The sequence below is a fragment of the Mustela erminea genome, chromosome 6, assembly GCF_009829155.1.
Source record: "Mustela erminea isolate mMusErm1 chromosome 6, mMusErm1.Pri, whole genome shotgun sequence".
Lineage (NCBI taxonomy): Eukaryota > Metazoa > Chordata > Mammalia > Carnivora > Mustelidae > Mustela > Mustela erminea.
Window position 1 is genome coordinate 76,440,632 of NC_045619.1, and position 25,889 is coordinate 76,466,520.

Consider the following 25,889-nt stretch of genomic DNA (forward strand, 5'->3'; position numbering starts at 1 on the left):
GCAGGGAAAAATCTCAGTCTTTTGGTATCAGTTGAGCCCTGATTTGTGACCCAGTATGTGGTCTATTCTGGAGAAGGTTCCATGTGCACCTGAGAAGAATGACTATTTTGTTGTTTTAGGGTGGAATGGTCTGTATATATCTATGAGGGCCATCTGGCCCAATGTGTCATTCAATGCTCTTATTTCTTTATTGGTTTTCTGCTTGGATGATCTGTCTGTTACTGAGAGTGGCACGTTAAGATCTCCTACTACTAATGTATTTGTATCAATACGACTCTTTATCTTGATTAACAGTTTTCTTATGTAATTGGCTGCTCCCATATTGGAGCCATAAATATTTACAGTTGTTAGATCTTCTTGGTGGATAGTCCCTTTAAGAATTATGTAGTGTCCATCTGTATCTCTGACCACAGTCTTTAGTTTAAAATCTAATTTATCTGATATGAGAATCGCTAGCCTTCTTTTGAGGCCCATTGGCATGAAAGATGCTTCTCCATCCCTTCACTTTCAGTCTGGGTGTATCTTTAGGTTCAAAATGGGTCTCTTGTAGACAACATATGGATGGGTCCTGTTGTTTTATCCAATCTGCAACCCTATGTCATTTTGTGGGCACATTCCGGCCATTCACACTGAGAATGATTATTGAGAGATATGTTTTTATTGAGATCGTGTTATCTGTGAAGTCTTTGTTTCTATAGATTGTCTCCATATATTTCTGTGCAATGATATTCTTAGATATTCTTTCCTCTTTTATAGAACCCCCCTTAATATTTCCTGCAGTATCGGCTTGGTGGTCACATACTCTTTTAAGCCTTGCTGGTCTTGGAAGCTCTTTATCTCTCCATCAATTTTTAATATCAGTCTTGCTGGATAAAGTATTCTTGGCTAGATGTTCTTCTCATTTAGTGCCCTGAATATGTCTTGCCAGCCCTTTCTAGCTTGCCATGTTTCTGCAGACAGGTCTGACATTATCCTGATGGGCTTTCCTCTGTACATAGGGAATTTTTTTGTCCTAGTTGCTTTCAAGAGCTCCTGTCTACAATTATGATTCGTCATTCTCGCTATCAGGTGTCTCGAGGTCTTTCTAGATTCTATAATCTTGGGGGGAGACCATTCGGCCTCTAGTACATGAACGCTGGTTCCATTTGCAAGATGGGAAAATTTTCATGGAGAATTTATTCAACTATATCTTCTAGCTTTCTTTCCTTCTCCTCCCCCTCAGGGATTCCAATAATTCAGACATTGGAACGTTTCATGGCTTCATTTATTTCCCTAAGTCTGTTTTCATGGCTCTAAGCCATTTGTTCCAGGCTTCTTCCTGATCCTTTCCCTCTATCTGTTCATCCTCAGGATCACTAATCCTATCTTCAGTCTCAGTTACCCTAGCTTTTAGAGAATTTAGATTAGATTGGAATTCATTGAGAACATTGTGAACTTCATCCCTGGTGACTTTCACTTCTGCCCTAATCAATTCCATTTTGTCATCCATGGCTTTATCCAACCTAGCTATTGCCTGGATAATTGTTAGCTTGAATTCCCTTTCTGACATATTGTCTATGTCCATAGCCATTAACTCTGTTGCAGAAGGCCCAGCCTCTGAATTTTTCTTCTGTTGGGCATTCCTCCTCCTAGTCATTTTGGTGAGAGATGGCTGAATGGATGTAGCTGAATGTATCTACTGTAGTGCAGTCAAGGTGCACCCTGGAACACTTCTGAACAATCAAGAGTCCCCACCTAAAAGAAAGAAAAAATAAAGAAAAGGGGAGAGAGAGAAAGAGAGAGAGAGAGAGAGAGACAAGAAATAAAAAGAAAGATAAAAGAGAAGACCCAGCCCAAATGGACCACAAGGTAAGATTTATGAAGTATACAAACAAAAGCAGTCAAACAAAAAGACTGATAAAAGTAGATGACAAGAGGGCACCTGAGTGGCTCAGTGGGTTAGGGCCTCTGCCTTTGGCTTGGGTCATGATCCCGGGGTTCTGGGATTTAGCCCTGCGCCAGGCTCTCTGCTCCGCAGGGAGCCTGCTTTCTTCTCTCTCTCTCTCTCTGCCTGCCTTTCTGCCTGTTTGTGATCTCTGTCTCCCAAATAAATAAATAAATAAATAAATCTTAAAAAAAAAAGTAGATAACAAGAGAAAAAATAAATATATAGAAACAAAACAAAACAAAAAAAGAACCTCATCAAAAAGAACCCCACATATAAGATTTATATACTACCAGGACAAAAACAAATACACAGAAGCACTGGCAGAAGAAAAAGATGGGAGAGTGGTTATAAATTCTCAGTGTGGGTGAGGAAAGTTATTTTGATTCTTCCTGGATGTATCTTGGTATCTTTGTTAAAGAACTCAACTTTCCTAAGATAAAGGGGGATTAAAAACTGGTTTACCTATAGGGGTAACATTTATTGGGGAAAGGAGATTACCTTGAAGTTTAATTCTATATGAATATTAAAAAATAAAAATTAAAAAAAAGAATAAACTAAACTAAAATAAAATTTAAAAAATTTAAAAATAGAAAAGCAAAAGAAAAACACAGGTATATGTATCAAAAAGTTCAGGTTAAAATGTTATTATGGAATTTGATGTACTGGACATCTCACTGTGATGGTAAATAGATTAAAAAATTATCTATTAAAAAAATGGACCAGAATAGTGGGAACAAATTAAAAAGTTGTATCTATGAAGTAGTGGTGGTGGTTCTCTGGTCTTTTTTTTTTTGGTTGGTTGGTTGGTTTTCTGGGGGAAGGGCCTGCTGCATGGGTTTTCAGGCATTGTTCCTTGAGTTAAGTCCTCCTGTCCCCATCAAGGGGGTGGGCTCTGAGGAAACCGGTTTTTCAGGCTTTTGTTCTCTGGAGGTTTTTTAATTTGTTTGTTCATTTATTTTCTCTTGCCTTGGCAGCTTTTGATGGTTTTGGAGGTTTAGAGGAAAATAAACTGCCCCAGACCTCTTTCTCAGAAAGTAGCCTCTGTCTGTTCCCCTCTGGGTGCTCCAGAGCACATAAATTCCCCCTCGGCCGCTGGCAGAGCACGTTCCCAGTCGCTGTCCCTGGGATCACAGGAACTCCTGTTTGTACCCAAAACCATGGTAGCCACAGCTGTTTGGGCAGCTCCAGACTGCCAGAGAGGTCCCAAGCAGTGATAGTACACTGAGATTTTCCCACTGGCCCGGGCTGGGAGTGTTCAGACTCTCCGGGTCCGAGAGAGCCCCGGCTGGTGCCTGCACGCACCTCTGGGGGGTGGGGAGGGTACAACTCAGACTCTGTTAGCACAGCACGAGTGGAGAGTGCAAAAGGCTGGGGTACTGCTGGCTGGCGAGGCTCCCAGTCCCTCATGCGAGCTGCCACCCAGACGCTCTCAGGCCCACTGGAGGCTCAGGGGCCCAGACCTGGCTTCTTTGCCGCACTCTCTGGCTCAGCACCAGGGGTGGCTGTCCTGGCTCTGGGGACTTAAGACCCTGTCCCTAACTGCCCCGATTCTCATAATTTCCCCCTGTGATCCTTTGCTCTTTTTGAGTGCTTTTAACCAGACTCCAAGTTAATGCTGGTCCCCAGTCACAGGGCACTCTCGTATTGGGGTATTACTTTTCAATCGGTCACTTCTGGTGGTTTCCTCCCCCTTTTGTTTATCTTCCGATATCAGTCCCATGTTCCCACTCCGCTTTACCTGCTCACTGGCATCCCCGTAAAGATCCAGAAGACTATAATTCTAATCTCAGGCTGATTTCATGGGTGATCAGAGTCCTTTGGTAGGTAATCAGCTCACTTTAGGGTACAAGTTGAAACGGCGCCTCTTCCTATTTCCCTGCCATCTTGTCCCCCTCGATGACATAATCTGGTGTGGAACTATTAATGTTATTCACCAGAAAGACTCTGGGAATAGCTTTTTAAGATCAGTTCCTTTTTTTGTGACCTTTTTCTGTTTCCTGAGAGGAACCAAGTTGGAGATTGAAGATCTCAAATATTACTGTTGGAATGATGCCATGCTGCCTTCTACATCTATTTTTGGGCTTAAAGATCTGCCAGACCAGGGTCATAGGCCACAGTGAAGACTCTAAGTTGTTCAGAAAACTTTTAGGAATCCTCCTTGGGTTGAGGTAATTATGGCCCTTAGTTTAGTTTTTTTTTTTTTTTTTTTTTTTTTTCGATTTTTTTTTATTTATCTGACAGAGATCACAAGTAGGCAGAGAGGCAAGCAGAGGGAGAGGAGGAAGCAGGCTCCCTGCAGAGCAGAGAGCCCGATGCGGGGCTTGATCCCAGGACCCTGGGACCATGACCCGAGCCGAAGGCAGAGGCTTAACCCACTGAGCCACCCAGGTGCCCCCTTAGTTTAGTTTTTGACCAAGAAAGTGAAATACCTGAAGGGATCACCTGCAGCCTTGGGTGATCTTATTTTAAAAGAGAATGACTTGATAGTCTCTTCAGAGTGGAAATGTAATTCAAACAGAGCACTAGTAGTACTCAGATAAAGAAGGATAAAGGGGAACAGTAGGATTCACAACAGTCTTACAGTCTTTAGTTTTGGGTACCCCTTGCATCTTTAATTTTTCATTAGCTTTTTACAATGAATCTTTCAATAAGATATTTTAGAATCTTGAAGCCTTTTGGATGCTTCTGTGTGCCAGTTGAAATAGGCATCCTGTTCTCTTTGTTAGAGAGCCCTTGCTTTCAAGTGCACTTCTTTAGGGCATTGACTAAATCCTTTGGAACTTGAGGATCCTATTTCTTTAGCTAAATCTTGTTTCTCTCATATTAAATTAATATCTAGGAGGGCTGTGGGTTGGAGATTTTTGTGGTGTTTTATAGCATAAACTTATTGCATGGAAATTTTCTCAAGCTTTGCCTCTGACTTAATGTTAATCTAACATGTTGTATGACCAACTTATCCTATGATGGGGATCGTAGATTTATGTGATGATGTTCTAACAGTTTCAAAGTTCTTGAACCATGCCTACAAATTTTGCCATTTGGTTACTGGGATTCTTATTAATGATAAATCAATCATTCCTTTGCCTAATGTGCACATAACATAATGCAACAGTAAACAAGGAAATGGTGTTGTGGACACCAGCAGTAACCAAAGAAATGGTACTTGCCAAGTGCTAGGGACTGGAGTTCCAAGTGGAACTGTCTGCCAGTTTAAGCTGACTTGCTAAGCCCTGGAGTGCTAAGGACTGGTGGTCTATTAAGCCTCCCAGTGGTAAAGATTGACCTGTTAACCTTGGGCTGGAAATCCAATAAAAGTAGAGAGTTCACATGCAAAAAGAAAAATAGGGGTTCAGATCCAAGAGGAACTTACCTATGACTCTCTGATATGGTGAGAAAGAGAGAATGAAGAGGGTTCAGTGAGTATTGATCTCTCCGTTCCTCATTGTCTCTGAAAGTTTGAATCCCGCTTCTAGCATCAAAATAGTTAAAAAAATAAAATTCAGTGGTAAGTTTTAAAGACCTTATCGACTTTGTTAAGTGACTCATGAATCAGGCAGCAGCCAGTCTAGAAGATAGAAGGGAGCTCTGAAGAGCTATACAAGGTAAGAGTTTATAGCAGAAGGAAGGAGGAACAAGGATGTAGTACTAGAGGTAAAAAAGCAAATTAGTTATTGAAAGGTTATTTTCCTGGTAGTGGATGGCAAGGATCTGTTAGGCCAGTTTCCTAACTAATATTGATTAGGTGATTCCTGATCAATTAGTTTAAAATTCCATTTCTGGGAGAATCAAAACTGTAATTCAGTCTCAGTTGATGGCATAGGCTCTAGCATAAATGACTCCATTTTGAGGATATTTTCTTATTTTTAACAAGTCCTAGTGGGTATCTAGGTTGTAGAATTTTATTTTTTAAAAAAGATTTTATTTATATATTTGAGAGAGAGAGAAAGAGTGCATCAGTAGGGGGAGGGGTCGAATCAGAGGGAGAAGCAGGCTTTCCACGGAGCAGGGAGCCCAATGTGGGATTTGATTCCAGGACCAAAGATCATGACCTGAGCCAAAGGCAGATGCTAAACAGACTGAGCCACCCAGGTACCCTAGGTTCTACAATATTAGAAAGTCCAAGAGAATGGCCCTGGCTTTCATTATCTCTGACATCACAGACTGGTGGGGTAGACATTTGACTCTTTGGTTTAAGACTTTCTCTTTGAGGGTGCTCAGTAGAATTCCATGGAGGAGATAGGACATAGTTATTGTTCTTTTTACCTTAGAATAAATTATTTCAGCTGTTGTCTGATTCAGAACTGCAAAAAGGAGAATGAATTGAATAGGCCCCCAAAAGAATCCATGGTAAAGCAGCATTTCCCAGCCAGAGTTCTCTATGAGGCCTCAGAATGGAGTCAGGAGAGTAGCAGACTAGTGGACCAGTAGACTAGGACTCAGCTTAGCTATTATCAGCAAGGTGTCCTTGGGAAAGTCACCTTACTTCCCTGGGTATCAATTCCTTATTTTCTTTTAAGATTTTATTTATTTATTTTATTTTAGAGAGAGAGTAAGAACAAGTAGGAGGAGGGGCAGAGGGTGAGGGAATCTCAAGCAGACTCAAGCACGAAACCTGACACGGAGTTTGATTTCATGACCCTGAGGTCATGACCTGAGCCAAAACCAAAGGTCAGACAGTTAACTGACTGAGCTACCCAGGTGCCTCACCAGTTCCCTGATTTTTAATAAGCATATTGGATTAGGATGACTTCTAAGTTTCTGCATAGTCCTGCTGTTCCATCAAGTTTGTCCTCTCCCATTCTAACACTTAGTGATCTGGTAAAGAAGTTTGCATGTGTCCTGTATAAACCTGTTATATTATGAACTTTGATTTTGTCTTTTTTCATCTTTTCAGACTAACCAGTCATAGGTATTTTCACATATAGAAGCTACTTTACCTCTCATAGTATGCTAGTTATGTAGTTCTCTCACCGTCTCAAAATTTAAGTCGTCTTTAAAATTTCTTGACCCAAAACTTCCTTTCACAGCCTTAGAGATAAGATGCATAGCAAAGAAACTAAAAGCAAACTTCCTGTTTCACAATTTGTTTCCTTCCTAAAAATGACTGGCATTATGTTGATTCTTTTGACCAAATAGCACCTTAGACTGATATCTTCAAGGCCCAATGATGTTCCTGTCTTTACTAAGAGAGAGATGAGTCATAGTCATTGTCCTATTAATAGAATATGGCTGGTTTATTTTTACCTCAATAGGTTATGTTGCTTTTGTCCCTACTGAATCTTATCTGATACTTTAATGCCAGGCTGTAATGCACAATCTATAGATACTGTCCTTATAATTTCTTAGGCACTGCCATATTCTCAAGTAGGAAACAAGAGGAACAGAACTCCTTCCTCAAACTAACTGGTACTTTTTCATTTTTCTTCCTACTTCATGTTCAGGAACATAAATTTCAGCAGTCTCTAGAGAGCCTCAGCCATTAATAAGATTATATCCCCCAGTGTAAGCTCTAGGGCTTAAGCATTGATGTATGCAAGATTACTGAATGGTGTCTGCATTTCTGGAACTGGACTGGGGATTTTATATTGATGGCTTTGGCACTGCTATGTCAAATGCATGAATCATAGATGACTCCTCTCCGTATCCTAAATGCTCTCCTGTCACAGAGGTAAAACTTATCTACACTAGAAGGGGAAGGATATCTATAGCCGATGTGATTTCCCCTCTGTGAGGTCAGTCTTAACACCACCCTGATGGGGTTCCTATGGTTACTGAATCATTGTCATCATACTCTTTGTCACTGTTTCCTCTATTCCTCTTTCAACATCTTTTTGTAAGGTTAGTAGAAAGATAAGATTTAGACTTACAATCTACCTTATATCCTTATTATGTTTTTTAAAAAGTATAGGACAAGAATCCAGAGGTAGGTAGAAGAAATTCTCAAATCAATTGGCCCATTTTTAGCAAAATAACTCAGCAGATCACCTACATTGCTGATGAGGCCTTCATCAGTTTAGTAAATATTTAGTGAGTGTGTAATAGATTCTAAACAATTATCTATTTGCAAAAGCCAACATAGTAACTTCTCTTTTGGAAGCTTACAAATTAGCCCAAAGGGCAAATGTTAAATAAGTAAATATAATTATATATAAAAAGGAAGTAAATTTTAAGAATTGAAGATATAGGGGCGCCTGGGTGGCTCATGGGTTAAGCCTCTGCCTTTGGCTCAGGTCATGGTCTCAGGGTCCTGGGATCAAGCCCTGCATTGAGTTCTCTGCTCAGTGGAGAGCCTGCTTTCCCCTCTCTCTCTGCCTGCCTCTCTGCCTACTTGTGATATCTCTCTGTGTGAAATAAATAAATAAAATCTTTAAAAAAATAAGAGTACTATTTAAAAAAAAAGAATTGAAGATCTAGAGAAATTGAGGCAAACAACAACAGTAGAAATCTCATATTACCAATAATTTTATATAATTAACTTTTTTTTTTTTTTTTTTTTTTTTTTAAGAGAGGCATCAAGAGAGAGAGAATCTTAAGCAGTCTCCACACCCAGGGTAGTGCCTGTCTGGGACTAGATCTCACAACCCTGAGACCATGACCTGGGCCAAAATCAAGAGTTGGTCACATAGCTGACTGAGCCACCCAGATGCCTAGGTGTCTATTAAGTTTTAATCTTTATAACAATCCCATATTATTTTGTTAGGGTTGTCATAGCAAAATACCACAGCCCCCATGGTTTCAACAACAGATATTTAATTTTCTCATTTTAATATGATTACCTCTTTAAAGATCCTATCTCCAAATGTAGTTACATTCTCTGATACTGATGGTTAGGATCTTAACATATGAATTTGGCAGCAGAAAACTATTCAGCCTATAATAAATCCTGTGAGGTAGGTCCAGTGGCTATTTCCACAGACTCCAAGAAGTAAAGTAACTTGCTTAAGATTTGAACTCTAAGATCTATGCATTTAATCACCTTGGTCATATTTAAGAAAAAAGTTGGCTGAGGAATTTGGGAGGTAAGTTATCAGAAATCAGCAAAATTGCAATGCATCATACTGCCAAAAGCATGTATGGTATGGATTCAGATGATCTGAACTGAAGTCCTTACTCTCCTACTTGTAAATTGTGTAAGGCTAAGGCTATTAACCACACTGAGGTTTTTTTTTTTTTTTTTTTTTTTTTTTATCACTTTCCCTCCCTCAAACCCCAAGGCACTCTGCAATTTTCCATTCTATTTTATTTTTCTTTTTAAAACTCCTGGTGATAATCTGTTAAATTGATTTCTTGACACACTAGTGAGTTGTGGGTCACATCTGAAAAACCCTGCATTATGTAGCTTTTATGGCCAAATGTGAATTCTGCTCAATAGTGATGTAAAGCTCAGAGTTTTAGTGTTCTATGGTCTTCCCTTACCTAAAGAACTCCTAAGAAGGAAGTTGCATTCTCTTAATGAAAGAAACACAATGTAACATTTTCTTTTTGCTCTGCTGAGTGCAGCTCACCTGTCCTCTCCTGCAGTGTCTTGATGGATACAGTGGGCATGCAGAAATGAAGAGCCGAGGGATTGAAGGTCAGCTTTTTCATGGTACTCTCTTGCCATGGGTGAATGCTGCTAGGTTCCTGCCTCCCATCAAGGTTTGATCTTAACTTTCTTGGCAGAGGATGAAAACTGGGAGAATTGCAGACTTCTCAGATACTCACTGGTCCAAGTTTCTTTACTGGCCAAGTTAATGTATGTTAAAGGTCAGTGTTCATAACTTATTGCTTGGAAATAATTCTTTCTTTCACTCTCTGCCCTCGGCTTTTGTGCATATGCACATGCAAACACAGACACAGACACAAACACACACACCCTTGCAAGGCTACAAGTGTTTATACATTTGCTGTTATGAAGTGTAAGTGCCCCTTATCATACCCTACATGAAAAGCCTATAATTGTCCCAGTTTTTTTTTTTTCCCGTGCCAAGAAAGTTAAGTTCAAACCATGATGGGAAATACGGGGCCCAGCAGCATTCATCCATGTTGGGAGAGTGTCGTGAAAAAGCTGACATCCAAGCCCCTGGCTGTTCATTCCTGTGTGCCCACTGTCAGTCAAGACACGGCAGGAGAGGACAAGTGAGCAGTATGCAACAGAGCAAAGTAAAATCAGGTGCTATGGGGCACCGGGGTGATGCTGTGGTTAAGCATCTGACTCTTGGTATCAGCTCAGGTCCTGACTGTAGGGTCCTGAGATTGAGCCCTACATCAGGCTCTGTGTTCAGTGCAGAGTCTGCTGAAGTTTCTCTCTCCCTCTCCGTCTGCCCCTCCCCGCACCTCACATTCACCCACTTGCATGCATGTTCTCTCCCTAAAATAGATAGATAAATCTTAAAATAAATAAATAAAACAAAACAATAGAAATATTAAAAAATTGGTGTGCCTGGGTGGTTCATTTGGTTGAGCACTGGTTTCTTGATTTCAACTCAGGCCATGATCTCAGGGTTGTGAGATAGAGCCCTGCCTAGGGTTCCATGCTCAGTGGGGAGCCTGCTTACGATGCTCTCCCTCTGCCCTTTTCCCCACCTTCCCCCGCACTATCTCTCTCTCTGAAATAAACAAATATATCTTTAAAAATATTGTAAAATTAGGGGCGCCTGAGTGGCTCAGTGGGTTAAGCCGCTGCCTTCAGCTCAGGTCATGATCTCAGGGTCCTGGGATCGAGTCCCGCATCGGGCTCTCTGCTCCGCGGGGAGCCTGCTTCCTCCTCTCCCTCTCTCTCTGCCTACTTGTGATCTCTCTATGTCAAATAAATAAATAAATTCTTTAAAAAAAATATTGTAAAATTATAATGTTCAAGTTGAGTTGTGCCCATCAAAAAACTAATTTTAATCTCTCAACATGGGCTTTCTATTTTAAGAAAATTTCCCAGAAATTTTCATCTCTAATTTTATCCAGAATATTTATATTCAGAAAACCTGTTAGAGAAAATACTCATCTCAAATTAAAATGATTTGCCTTAAGGAAAAAATCCAATAAAGTAGGCCACCATGGTGGCTATTACAGTTTAAGTACTGAGTTAAAATGCACAGACATAATAATGGTTAAGACATTTAAGATCTATATACATTTTAATTTTTTTTTGCCAGACTTAGAAATAGCTACTTAATAAGGGGCTTACACCTTCTTCTTATATCTTATGTCTTTCATAATACATCTTTAACACTGCTAAATTGCAAAGACCATTTATTTTGGATAATCTTTTCCAGATATTATCTACATATGTTTTTTGAGCACTTACTATAAGAAGAACATCATGCTAAAGGCTGATGCCAAATTTCATGTTTCATATTTAAAACTGATTCAAAGTGCCCTCAGTTTTGGATTCCTTGCTTTAGTTACAGAGATATGAGAGAAATACACAGACATTTGAAAATATTTCTTTGACAACAAAGCAGAATCTTAAACTGTGTTGAACAGTAATCAGGAGACAGAATGATAAACATAGTTTTTTTTTTTCCCCCTTAGATGCTGAAGAGTTTGTAACAGCCTATTTAAAAGTGCTGCAATACTCATATTTTATATTTTTTCTTCCAAAAACCTTAAAATAAGTCATAAACACCACAAAGATTTTACTTTTGAAAGAACCTCTTGGTGACAAGTTGTCACCAAGACATGCTCTGGATGTGATGCTCTGGAAAAAATAAGCATCTGTTGTGACCTTGGTGGCTGGTCAGGGGACAGGCCCTGGCAGAGGTTTCAGCCAGCAAAAATCAAGGGGTTCCTCAGCTCTGCTAATGGCCAATGGGACTCTCAGCAAATGCTGTCCTTAGTAAGTTTTATATCCTCAAAGTAAATTCCATGCACAATATATAGTAAGTTCAAAAGAAACATTGTTGGAAATGAAATCTTAAAATAATTTATTACCATTCAGTATTTTTTTTCTTGGAATCAGAAATCTTGATATGGAGGAAATAATGTCATTACTATGTTAATTAATGTCATTAATAAGATAAATGTAATTTAGTAAATGGATCCCGTATCATGTGCACATTACTCAGTGAATTTTAGCACTTGCTACTCAGTGTTTAGTGTAAAAGGACTTAAGGAAACAAAAACTGTCAGATATTTAAAAAAAAAAAAAGTATAGTAATTGGTGGAGCTGAGGCTACAGAGCAGTTGTTTGACTCCAAAGCTTATGATGTTTATCATCATAACAATGAACTTTAAACTGATGAGTGCCTACTGTATGCCAGGCACTGTTCTAGTGCTTTATGTATATTTTATCATTGAAACCTCACGACAACCCTGAGAGATAACTATGGTTTCATAGGCACCTAGAGGTTGAGCATGACTGGCTCCAGAGCAATGGGGTCCTTATTATGCCTCAGTCTTTGGTTGAATACCAAAGTTAGCCTAATGGAATTTTATTTAGTCCAGCCTCACAACTTATCTTCCTCTAACTGCCTTTCTAAGACACTGGCTACCTGATGTTTCCAGGGGTGAGTAAATTACAATTTCCCAAAGCAACCAATTCCATCTCTGGAATATTTGTCTTCCTTGAGTTTATACCCATTAGTCAGGGCTTTACCTATTAGGATAATATAAAGAAAGTCTCCTACTTTTAATCTACAACTGAATATGGAGTTGAGGGTTTGTTTTTTGTTTTTGTTTTTGTTTTTTTTTCTCCTTCAGATGCCTTTACAGATGTCTGGAGTCACAAGATGAATTTAAGAGTCTTTGGCACATTTATATTAACCAAGATTTGTAAGCTTCCTCTTTACTTTGTGTAATCTATTGATCTTTTACTTCTGGTTATATTTATAATTTTTAAGAAATTTAAAATGTTCCACTCAAAAAATACTTCATTATAAACACGTATTGCATGGAGCAGTGGGTGTAGTGCATAAACAATGAATTCTGAAACGCTGAAAAGAAATAAAAAAAAAAAGGAAAAATATTTTCAAAATGTAAAGGAAGCCTAAATATATCAGTAACTTCATAATTTTCAACGTTTTGCCACCTATGCTTTATCTATCCATTTTTTCCCTTTTCTTTCCTGTTGTTTAAGTATTTCAAAGCAAATAATGGACATTTTATTATTTTAGTCCTACATATAAAATTATAAATATTGCTGTACATAACCACAGTATGTTCTTTGCATTTTGAAAAGGTGAACCTGATTTTAGAAAAGATTGCTTCTGAGCTGCTTAAACTCCACACTTTGGGAGGAAGGTCAGCTTAAATATTTCTAAAAGTTGTATCATGGTTTTAAGAAATTTTTAGTAGTTTTTTAACATTTCTTCCTCATTTCTAAGTGAATCAGTGGCTTAGAAATCTTATTTTTGAGTACTCATCAAACACCCCCATCCTTTTTTTATGTTGAAATTGTAAGAAGAACATAAGATTTTGAGAGCTGCATATCCCTTGTAAACAGCTTCCTTTTCTTCTAAATGACTAATATGAGAGAAAGGAAGTTTTAAATAGCTCCTAGTTCACCACAGGAAGTGTAGGGCATAAAGTTAATTGTGTAAAATATTACACACGTTTTCAAAAAAAAAGGAACAGACAGAAAAGAAACACAATGCGCTTCTAACTTTAAATATTCCAACTTCCAGGTCCTATATTTTTCTTCTAGAAGTTCAGTTCTGGGCATTTTCTTGAATTTTACAAATTTTTTTTAATGTTTCTTTCCTAATGTGTCATTTCCTTTCATTGTTAAAATAATGAAATGCCTATGCTACAGAATAGTTGTAATGAACAACAATAAACAGAAGAAATAAAATCACCCAGGAATGCCAATATTAAAAAGTAGCTAGATGTTGGTGCTATATAAGAGATGTAAGTAGACATTTTTTTAAAGATTTATTTATTTAATTTAGAGAGCAAGAGAGTGAAAGAGAGCTGATGCACACGTGAGCAGGAGGAAGGGCAGAGGGAGAGGGAGAGAGAAGCTCAAGCAGACTCTGCGCTGAGTGTGGAGCTTGATACGGGCCTCGATGCCACGACCCTGAAATCATGACCTGAGATGAAGCCAAGAGTCTGACGCTTAACTGATTGAGCCACCCAGGCACCCCAGATATAAGTGGACTTTAATATTTTTTTATACCCTAACATCATACTGTGCAGTGTTTCACATATACTATTCCAACTTATACTTGTACCATGATATTGTCTAACTATTTAAAAACTTCCTGGATATTGGTGGTGTTTTTTTTCTCTCTTATTTGCTATCGGACATACTATGTTTTTTAATTTATTGAGATATAGCTCACGTACTGTACAGTTCATCCAATTAAAGTGTGTAATACAATCGTTTTTAGAATATTTACAAGTATGTGCAACCATCACCACAGTAATTTTTAGAACATTTTCATCAAAAAAGAAACTTCACCCATCTCATTGCCTCTCTGCTCCCCCAACCCTAAGCAATAACCATTACTCTACTTGGTCTTTTGTGACTGGCTTCTTTCACTTACTATAATAATTTCAAGGATCATCCTTGGTGTAGCATGTATTAGAACTTTACTCCATTGGATATACCACTTTTTGTTTATTCATTTGTTGGTTGATGGTATACATAATGTTTGAAAATGAATAATCTTACACTTAAATCTTTGCATTATTTGTATTATTAGATATTAGAATTTTAAAAGTAAAATTGGTTGAATAAAGGGTATGAGTTCTTCCAGGGCTTTTATTTTTTATTGATTTATTTAAAAAATTGTTTTTAAGATTTTATTTATTTATTTGTCAGAGAGAGAGAGCGCGCACGTGCAAGCGCACAAGCAGAGGTGGAGAGAGAAGCAGGCTCCCTGCCAAGCAAGGAGCCCAATGTGAGACTCGATCCCTGCACCCTAGGATCATGACCTGAGCCGAAGGCAGCAGCTTAACCACTGAGCCACCCAGGCGTACCTCTTTCAGGGTTTTTAATACAAGCTGTAGAGTATTTAAAAGTTGATATCACATGGGGTGCCTGGGTGGCTCAGTGGGTTAATGCCTCTGCCTTTGGCTCAGGTCATGGTCTCAGGGTCCTGGGATCGAGCCCCACATCAGGCTCTCTGCTCAGCGGGGAGCCTGCTTCCTCCTCTCTCTCTGCCTGCCTCTCTGCCTACTTGTGATCTCTTTCAAATAAATAAATAAAATCTTTAAAAAAAGTTGATATCACAACTGATGGTTCAATTTGCATTTCTTTGATTATTTAGGAGGACAAGCAATTGTTCATGTTCTCTGATTAGAATTCTATGAATTTTAGTGTATTTTGCCCCATTTTATCTTGTGATGCCTTATTTTAAATTGCTTGCAAGAATTCTTTTCAAAAGGAGGATCTTGCCCTCTCATGTATGTTGCTCTTTTTTTTAAAAAAAATTTATTTGTTTGTTTGTTTGTTTGTTTGTTTCTTTCTTTCTTTCTTTATGAGAGAGAGAGAGAACACATGCAAGGCAAGGACAGGCGCAAAGGGAGAAGTAGTTTCCCTGCTCAGCAGGAAGCCCTGCTCGGATCTCAATTCCAGGACCCCAGGATCATGACCTGAGCAGAAGGCAGTCGCTTAATCCACTGAGCCGCCAGGCGCTCCTGCAAATATGCTGTTCTGCTCATTCTTCTGTTCTCAGTATAATTGCCACTTCTCTCATCTAGCCTCCCTAGACATCTCAGTTCAAGTTAAGGACTCCCTACTCAGTTCTGCCTTGCATCTTCATATAAGAATTGTTCAGTTTACCTTTTTGCCTGTTTGACTGTGAACAGGGTGACTGGAGAGTCCCCACGTGGGGCTGTACCTATATTTCGCCCAGGGGCAGCAGCTGAGGAGAACCAGAGGACTCTGAAATCCAGCCCTTCTTAATTCCATAATCTGCCAACAGGAGGCACCTTTTCCCTCCAGTTTCCACTGAGGTACCTGGTGGCAGCAGCTGCCATGGAGAGACTAATCTACGGTTGTCATTGCCAATTTCTACACATTGTTGGCTCAAATACATTGTTGGAGGAGAGAAAGGAGGAAAGAAAAGAAGAAAGGACATTAACCTCTAAACCACCATGTGTTTTATAAATATATTATCTCTGTCCTTTTCCTAATAAAATTCTAGTGTATTTTTGTGTATAAGATTTTAAAAAATTAAAAATTCATTTAAATGTAATATTCCTTTTTATGGTAGATTAAAATATATATGTATGTGTGTGTGTGTGTGTGTGTATACACACACACATACAGAAAGTACTTCTGCATTTTTAGTTTTTACATTATAGCCCCATAATACATTTGGAACTTACTGTAATATACATTGTAAGAAATAAACCTGATACCCTCCTTAAATAATTTGTATTTCTTCAGAACTATTTAATAATTCATTTCTTCCCTATTGATTCATGATGTCTCCCTGATTACCTCTAAACTCTCATATACACCAAGCTCTCCTTTATTTTTATTTATTTATTTGAGGTTGAGAGAGAGCATGAGTGGAGAGGGACAGAGCAAGAGGGAGAGAGAGAATCTTAAGCAGGCTGCATTGCCCAGCAAAGAACCTATTGTGGCGCTCGATTACATGACCCTGAGATCATAACCTCAGCTGAAATTAAGAATGGTTCGTTTAATAGACTGTCACCCAGGTGCCCCACTAAGCTCTCCTGGATCAATTGTTTCATTGCCTAACAATATTTGCAATGATTTTCTACTCTTCTAATATTTTTGCCTATAATATACTTTAATGTCTAATAGAACAAATCTCTCATAATTTCCTTTTTAAAATTTTTCTTAGTTTTTCCCACAATCTTGTTTTTCTGGTGCTTTTAGACACATCATGTTTAATTCCACTGATGGAATAAAACCAATGACATTTTGATTGAGATTATATTTGTAAATTCATTTAGGATTAATTAATATCTTCCCAGATCTTTATTACTTAATTTATCCAGAAACAAAAACATTTACTCCAATCTCATCATATATTTTAGTAATTTAAGTGTCTTTTCTGTGTGTGTGTATGTGTATGTATTTGTGTATTTAAAAGACCCTGTACACATTTCTTGTTAGAACAATCTGGGTTTTTAAAATTTTTTTTAAATTTTTTCTATTTATTGTTTCATTGCTATTTATGTAAACTTTTTTTCACATTATGTTTATAAAGTCTTTACTGTTATTATACTATAAGCTAATTTTAACATAAACCTTTAATTTCATCTTTTTAATAAACTCTTACTAATTCTAAGAAATTGGTGATCACTCACTTTGGTTTCTAGACTCGTATTACTTGCAAATAGTGAAACTCAAGGAGTTACTCTTTTGTTGCTTCTGTTTATCTTACATTCTATCCCAAATTTACAAAAGAATGTTAAATAATCTAGCTGTGTTTATCATTAGATATTAAAATATGCTTCTGATAGCAAATAATAAGGGATTTTGAGTTCCTTGGGGTCTGCTCTCCTTTTTCCGTTTTTGAATCTTCAGCACCCATTACATTACCTAAAATAAGGGAGGTGCACTATAAAAAAGTTTCATCAACAAATTTGTTTAAATAAATGGAAATGCCTTTGTGTAAACACCTGGCAGTGAAATTGCTAGATCATAAGGTAGTTCTGCTTTCAACTTTTTGAGGAACCTCTATATTGTTTTTTCCAAGTGACTGCACCAGTTTGCATTCCCAACAACAGTGTAAGAGGGTTCCTCTTTCTCCACATCTTTGCCAACAGCTGTTGTTTTATGTGTTGTCAATTTTAGCCATTTTGACAAGTGTGAGTTGATGTATCATTGCAGTTTTGATTTGCATTTCCCTGATGATCGGTGATCATGAGTACCTTTTCATGTGTCTGTTGGCCATCTGGATGTTTCTTTGGAAAAATGTCTATTCATGTGTTCTTCCCATTTTTAATTGGATTAGTTGTTATTTGGGTGTTGAGTTGTGTCAGTACTTTATATATTTTAAATAGTGACCTTTTAATAGGTATGTCATTTGCAGACATCTTCTCTTATCCCATAGGTTGCTTTTTAGTTTTGTTGACTGTTTCCTTTGCTTGGCAGAAGCTTTTTATTTTGGTGAAACAGCCCAAGTGTCCATCAAAGGATGAACGGATAAAGAAGAGTTGGTATATACACACAATGGAATATTACTCAGCCCCCCAAAAAACAAAGAAATCTTTGTCCTTTGCAATGACAATGGATGGATCTAGGGAGTATAATGCTCAGCAAAATAAGTCAAAGAAAGACAAATACCACATGATTTCACTCCTATGTGGAATTTAAAACAAAACAAACAAGCAAAAGGAAAAAAAAAAAAGAGAGAGAGGCTAACCAAGAGACAGGCCCTTAACTATAGAGAACAAACTGATGGTTACTAGAGGGGAGGTGGGTGAGGAATGGGGGAAACAGGCGATGGGGAGTAAGGAGGGCACTTGCCGTCAGGAGCACTGGGTGTTGTATGGAAGTGTTGATCACGATATTAAGTTATTCACCTGAAACGACTATTACACTGTATGTTAACTAACTGGAATTTAAATATAAACTTAAAATAAATAAGTAAATAGGAATGTCTCTAAAGTCTCCCTATTGATTATGATCCACATTGAGCATCCATCTTTCTATTCCCAAATGTATGAGTTTGTTTTTTTAAGTGATGTTTAGTAAAGTGCTTTCTAATTTTAAGAGTAGGAATTGCCAATATTCTTAGTTATATGTTTCTAGAGGATTATTTATTAAAATATAGATAATATGCATGTTCTTTATTAGCATAAACTTTATAGTTATGGCACCTGGGTGGCTCAGGCAGTTAAGCATCCAACTCCTGATTTCAACTTAGGTCATGAGATTGAGCCCCACGATGGGCTCCATGTCTGTCCAAGATTCTTGCCTTCTCCCTCTGCACCCACCCACTGTGCTCCCTCTCTCTTTAGATCAAAGTAAATAAATCTTTAAAAAACCCCAGAACACTTTACTGCAGGAGTTATGCCAATAAAAAGAAATCTACTAAGTGCCTATTTATGTAAGTGTGTTTTCTTTATGATGTTTTCAGTCTTTAATAATGTTACCAAACTAATATGGATGTAAAGAATCGTATGTCTTTGCCAAATGACATAGGAATATAAACTTTAGTTTTTCTTGGAACTATGCCAGGCTTATATAAATAAACAATGACCACAACCATTTTAAACATATTTTAGATATTAATCTGGAAGTTTTACCCATGGCATTTTTTGTTACTGTTAATTTCACCAAAGGACTGTGGACGAATACATTTTGAAGTTTTTAAGTATTTTTTAAATGTCACCAGTAGATCCATTTTCATAAAATTGTCTTCAAAACCTTCCAGGTAAATGATAATCTCCAAACCTATGTATTTTAGACAGACACAGTAGAGATAAGCATTATGACTAGTATATTATTTTGTGATCTTTCTTCACATCCTCAGTCTCAAGAAATTTCTTGGGTTTGGTTTTATCAAGAGCTCTGTATTTTAATTCAGCTTCATAGAATGCTCTTTTTAAATAAAACTCGGATGTTAATGATATTCTAATATAATTATTTATTTCTACGCAGCATTCATCTTTTAATGTAAGTCTATCTTAGCAATTTCTTTGCTTACTTTTCTATAAACCCCTGGCCTCCAGGTTTTGCCCAGGGGCTCTAAAGCTTATAACTTGTTGGAATGAAAGATTCCCACCCTCTTTTTTCCCAGGGTGTATTAATGTAAGAGATCACAGTGACCACTACTTCCCTCAAACTCTGGCTTTAAATGGGTCTCACATTTAGAGAGTCACAGTGAAGTCACAAGTAATTGTGGTTGGAAGCTGCACTTTTGGATCACACAGCAATGCTCTGTCATTAAACATTCAATCTTGTCTCCTACCCTGGAAGATGGCCAGAGTGTGTGACGGCTCTCCCTCAGTGATACAGCTGAAACCAAAGAGTAGCTATGTTACGTCAATAACCCCTTAAAAACTGTAAACTTACTGCTTTCAAAGATTGAAACATATAAAACATCTTCGGCCACCCAGGCTGCTTATACAGGCTGCCTTGTCTCCTCCTAGAATATTAGACCATGTGTTAGTAGATATTAGGCACAATTGCATAGTATAAGCTTATGTCGTGAAGACCTGATGTATGGCATTGCTGGACATTACAGAGCAGAGAAAATATGGTATTTACACAAAGTTTTTAGCAGTTCACATCATGGATCCCAGATAGGATTCACCCAAGCTGGTAAAGTTCAAATATAACAAAGTATTAGATAAATTATCAAGCTAAATGAACGCAAAAACATATCACCTTATAAGTTAATTTTACTCTCTAACTGGCTAGGCTACTATTGTTAGGTTGACCTTTTTTTCTTTCCTCTCCAGTTTGCCTCTTGCCACTCAGGAGTACAAAAAAAGGCTTGAGATCTCTTTTTGCATCCATTGTCTGCTCTCAAATGTTTGAGACTTCCTTTAAATTTGAAGCGACAACTCTGTTGCACACTGAATATAAACTCAGCTGCATAATGAAGACTTGTTCATCCAACTGCCTTGAACAGGTAGAGCATTCATTGGAAGCTTTCCAGCCCTTGGAAAATGGAAATTTTTAGTGATGGGAAAGGTGACACTCCTTGCATTTTAACCAGTGACTTGAAAGTTAATGTTTAAGCTGTCTTCAACTTTTCAAGTGCTGGTGACACAGCTGAAGAAAGATTTAAACAAATAGGACCATGTCGGATTTTTACTGTAGGAGGGCTTACGTTTTGTTGCTCTAGAACAAAGCACCCACCAGCGGTGAGCCCCATGTTGCCTGGGTCTATGTAGTTCTGGGTGGGTGGTAAGGCCTGGTTTAGTACGTCAGTTAATCTGGTTCGTTTTTTAATGGAAGCCTACTTTCAGAACCGAAATATTAAAAGGTGATGACTTAAACCTAAATTGAAAGTAGAAGCAGTTTCTCCCTTCCTTATTTTACACAGAAGCAGACCTGAGCTGCCGCAATCTTGGGGATGTTCAATATTGCAACAAAGGAAGCAAAACAGAGATGAAGGAATCCTGTGCAAGGAGGGGCCATTTTCATAATAACAGGATTACAAACTGCCCTTTTCTGGTGAAAACCATCTGTGACTCATAAAATGTCCTTTGCTGTTTACTGCACAGCATAGCTTAGAAAGAAATGGAGACAGAAACCAGCAAATTTGCAAATCAGAGAGGCTCTTCTGGCTGTATCAGTAGCCTTAACCACTTAAGTGTGCAAAATGCAATGGAAGAAAGAAAACCTCCTTAGAAACCTGCTGGACTCCTTTCTCACCACTCCCCACCTGGAACCCCATGCCGTCTGGCTTTCTGAGCACCACCTTGGGCTCAGTGCACTCTCTACTGCGTAAGCCTGTTCCAGGAGGAACACCATTTCTGCTCCCTAAGTCTGACTTAGTCTCTTATCTCTCCTCTAACTTATCTTACTCTATCATTATTCTTAGCACTCTGTATTTAATTCCATTTACTACACAGGCTCTGGCCTATGTGTCCTGTTGCCCATTCTATCCCAAACGCCTGGCACTTAGAAGTCCTTCAGTAAATATTTATTGAATGAATGAATTCATTGCAGATGCATTAAGGAATTTTTGCAATTAAAATTTTAAAAATAATAGCAGGATGCAATCTTGGTTAGCACACTCAAGTGTGCAAACATTATGGCTATCTTTATTTTCTTTCAATCAATTAAAGTCAGACTTCAAACTGTAGTTCTGCCAGACGGCAGACAATTCCATCTCTGTGATTTAGGGGCTGGATCCTTCCTTGTGGTTGCACAGACTCAGAGAGGTTTCTTTGTGATCCAGGAATTGGCAGAAAGACTTCGGAGGTCCTTATGGTGCTGCTCCCAGTCCAAGACTGCAGAAATCCTACTGATTCCTGTCCTGGGGCTCCAAAGGGTTTGGGAATCTGAGCTCCTGACCACAGCCCAGCTTTCCTAGTCACTCCTGGAAGGAATTTGTTTTGGAGCCTGATCACTGCCTTCTTACCCGGCAACCCAGGCTCTGGCTCTCCCACATCTCACTTTTGACTTTTTAAAAAATTTTTTTTAATCTTAGGGAAATCTTACCTAGCCCACTCTCTTGCCCTCCCCCCCCCCCCAAAATAACACCTCACTTTCATTGGCATTTAACCTAATCTCTTAAAAAGGACAGTCCGTAGAATAACAAAAGCTGGGAAGGAATCTTCTCTCTGAGCCCATAAATCTTGGGCAAGAAACACAAAAGAGCATAAATTACGAGTAAGAAATGCTTCCCATTCCTATTTCATATCTAATACAAGAAAAAACACTGAGAGCAAAAATCCAACATAATTTCCAACAATGATGACAATTACAACATCTTGTTACCTCTTGACTTACCTAAGTGATGATTTGGGCTAGGTGACCCAGGATGTAAATAATCCTGTTTAGATACAAGATTCATAAATAATGCAAAGGGGCAAAGAAGGTCAGAACTATTTCCCACAGGTACTAGCTAAGCTGGGCACCAATTTCTGGAAAGGAATGTCTGGAAATTAAAACCCCAAACACACTGTGCTGTATTTAAAGTTTTTTCCTCTCCTTTCCCTTTCATATATATATGATATGCATGTATATATATATATGTATCATACATAGGCATATATAATAAATTACATATAATTATAAATTATTTATATCATGTGTATTATGTGATATATAACATATACCACACATCAAAATATAATTATAGGCCATATAATAAACATGCAACATATACTATGTTATTACATATTGTATACCTATATGAATATATACATATATATGCATGTATTTAAAAGCTTACATATAGTAAACAAGTACCTTTATAATAAGCTTAAGAATGGTTATTCTAGGAGGAAAAAGGAACTATGGAAAAAGGGTTATTCCAAAGGTAGTGGGACAAAATTTTGAGGGGTGAGATATTTTAGAGAACAGTGAAGAATGTGTCATGTGGACTGGCCTTTAGACTAAAGCACAAGACAAGAGGATTACAGAAATCAGGTAAATAAAAACTAAAGTCACTATATCATTAATGTCTTTTGTGCAGTATTCACTGTATCCCAAGGGCATCAGCAGGTTTGGTATCAAGAGAATTTGGCCACAATAGAAGGACATGTTTGCTGTTTCGGAGGGACTGGAGATGATTTCCTTGGCTCAGGCAGAGTGGCCTACAGTATTCTCCGTCATGCGGTCAGCATTAGTCATCTTGCTTTTGCTGTATCAGAAGCAGGGGCAATTCCCCTTTGACTTAATATTTATTGACTGTCTTCATGAATTTAGGAACTTGGCTAAACTCTGGGGATTCAGGAGTGAGGAAAAACTTAAGGAGTGTCATGGAGTTTATAGTCCAATCAATGAAAAGCAGAAAAAAATACAGTTAAATCCTTCTTGGTAGGCCAAGTAATACACTGATGGACACATGAGATAAATAACTTAGGGACCTCAGGCATATTTGGAAAAATATAGGTAAGAGTTCCCAAATCCTGCTATTTGCCTGCTGTGAGTCTCTGTGGATTCCTAGTCTGGTATGGCCAACCAACAGAAGTGGGTTATAGCTTACAATGTGTAAATTAACCATGTAGGAATCCAAATTTTGATCTCAATTTTTAGAACAGGTCTCATTTTGTTGTCTCTAAGTCATGAGTTACAGTCAAAGAGACTCTTATTTGAGGTTTTGACATATTCTTAGCCAAAGCAAATTTTAACAACTGCAATTACGATCTGGACCCCATGCCTTCCACATTGTTGGGTACCTCTTTTCTGTCCCTACAGAGTCCTTTCAGGTGAGAACTATCTCCAAGTTACACCGTTCTGTGTTTGAATACCAGCTTCCACTCTTCCTTAGACGATGTATAACTTCTCTAACATGATTTCTTAAAAAATAGGAATAATATTTACCTGTTACTGGTGTTGAACTTAAACAGGTCATATGTGTAAAATATCTTGAGTAAAGCAGGATTCATAGGTGCTCAGTAAATTTTGTTTCCCTTCATTTCCAACTGCCCATCCCCACTTTTATTTCCTATGTAGCTGTTTAAACTATAGAAAGATCCTTCTAGCCCTACACAATCATTGCTGAGAACTGAAGAAAATGGCTTTAAGTTTTACCCTTGTTGTTTCCACAATGTCCTTGAGCCAGAAGTATGAAGAAATGTCACATACTAGAAAAGCAGGGTCACTCTCTCACATAATTCCACATTTGCAAAGTATGGTTTCTCTTCTCTTTCTTGTTTCTGCTACAGCAAGTGCTTTGGGCACTAAGATGTTAGCCTTTTAAAAAATTTTTACTCCTCTTTAGGGTCACTTATAGACAGAAAGTGTGTGCATGTGTGTGTGTGTGCAGAGCGTCGAGGAATAAAAAAAATCCTGACTTAGCTTTTGTAACCAGCAGAAATGCTTCTTCTCTTTCATCTCTACTTCTTATTCTTGCCAGACATCTCCTTGGAATATGGTGAAATGTGTATTTTTGTATTATATCCCTTGTTACTTGCTTTTTTAGTATTCCTTTTTTTTAGCCTGGTATCTAGAGAACTTGTTATGATCCGAAGGCAGCGGCTTAACCCACTGAGCCACCCAGGCGCCCATAGAGAACTTGTTATGATATCCTCAAAAGATGCAATACATTTTGATGATAAAATCACTCCAGATGTTTATATTACTTTATTATTATATAGTTTTTATTTTTATTGAGATTTCTCTTTCAGTTGCAACACTGTGTATAAATGTCCTCTATCATTCTCTTCTATTTATTTTTCGAATAAGAAAAGTAAAGGCCATAATTCCTTGACGCCTTATCCAACTTTCTTTTAAGCAATGCAATCTCCTTTTTAAATGATTCTTTAGTACCTTAATATTGTTTTCTATGGTGAATATAGCACAAGATTTTTTTGGCTAGTCTCTATCAATTGTTCAGTAATTGGATTGAGTCACAGAAATTTGCCAGTAAGAGACTGACACAGTTGAATATCCTCTCTATTCTGTTCAAGTCTTATTCCCTCTGCAGACTTTTCATCTGGACAGTATTTGTAACAGATACTGCAAGAAATGGAGCTAATCTTAGCTGCTTATACCATCTTGCCAGTAAGTGTTCAATAGTATTTACTGAATGAGAACTGATGTGCCTTTTAAAGAAGATGGTTGCCTTGACTGTGATTACATCAGAAGTTTTACTCTATTTTCTATCAAAATTTTCCATTTCTGATTCTTTCCTTCTGGAATTGACCTAAACTGTTTTCTATATCTTGTTGTGATACTTCCAGGTCTGTTTACCCTAGTTTGGTTCTAGTTTGGCTTTGTCCCATAATTGATAATGGAAGCTTAAAATAATACATGAAACTCAAGACAGAAGAACAATGAAGACAGGGATAGTCTAGTTGGCTGTCTTCCAAGAGGCCTTCTCCCAGAGCGCAGAGCAAACCTGGCACAGTCCTGTGTGACTGTGGACTTGGCGGCCCAGATACTCGTCCCCTATAGTAACACATTCCCACTGAACTGGTTCAAAGACATTCACATAAATGAAACTCACCATCCCTCTAGGTAGTTTAAAACAAAAATGTTAATGTATCAATTTAGAATAAGAAATATAACTGTTGTATGGACCAGAATACACATATCATCCTGCATAGTGCTTTTCTCTCCTGTAATAATAATAAACGCCATAATAATAACTCAATGTTTTGACAGAACTAGAAGGAAGTCAATACTAGCTGCTCCATGAGCATGAAATCAGAGAAGTGACTAGGTGATTTAAATGTTTAGAAATAATAGACTATCTAGTTAAGGTGTTTTCCCCTTCAACACAAATTCTAAACTTTCTTTCTTCCAATTGCCAGTTCCAATATTTCCCTGATCCTTCACACTCACAAATGATCTCACTGCCCTCCTACTTTTACAGTAGGAACTCTGATTTCCTGTTACTCCACCTACAAACTTATCTGTCTCCATCAGTGCCCCTTCTTCCTTCCTTTAGGTTATGCCAAAACCTTCCTAAGGTTAATTCCAACCCTGTTA

At 37.9% G+C, this 25,889-nt stretch overlaps 1 long non-coding RNA gene across 2 annotated transcripts; it reads right to left on the bottom strand.

Annotated features, from left to right (window-relative positions):
- Positions 1-1,692: 1,692 nt before the first annotated feature.
- Positions 1,693-20,385, bottom strand: LOC116593492. 2 transcript variants are annotated; one of them, XR_004286909.1, is made up of 3 exons: positions 20,213-20,385; positions 5,298-5,396; positions 1,693-1,734 (listed from the first exon to the last, which is right to left on the bottom strand). It is a non-coding gene; the product is annotated as an uncharacterized LOC116593492 (long non-coding RNA). The 2 variants fall into 2 exon arrangements; XR_004286910.1 differs by lacking the exon at positions 20,213-20,385 and adding an exon at positions 9,433-10,144.
- Positions 20,386-25,889: the final 5,504 nt, after the last annotated feature.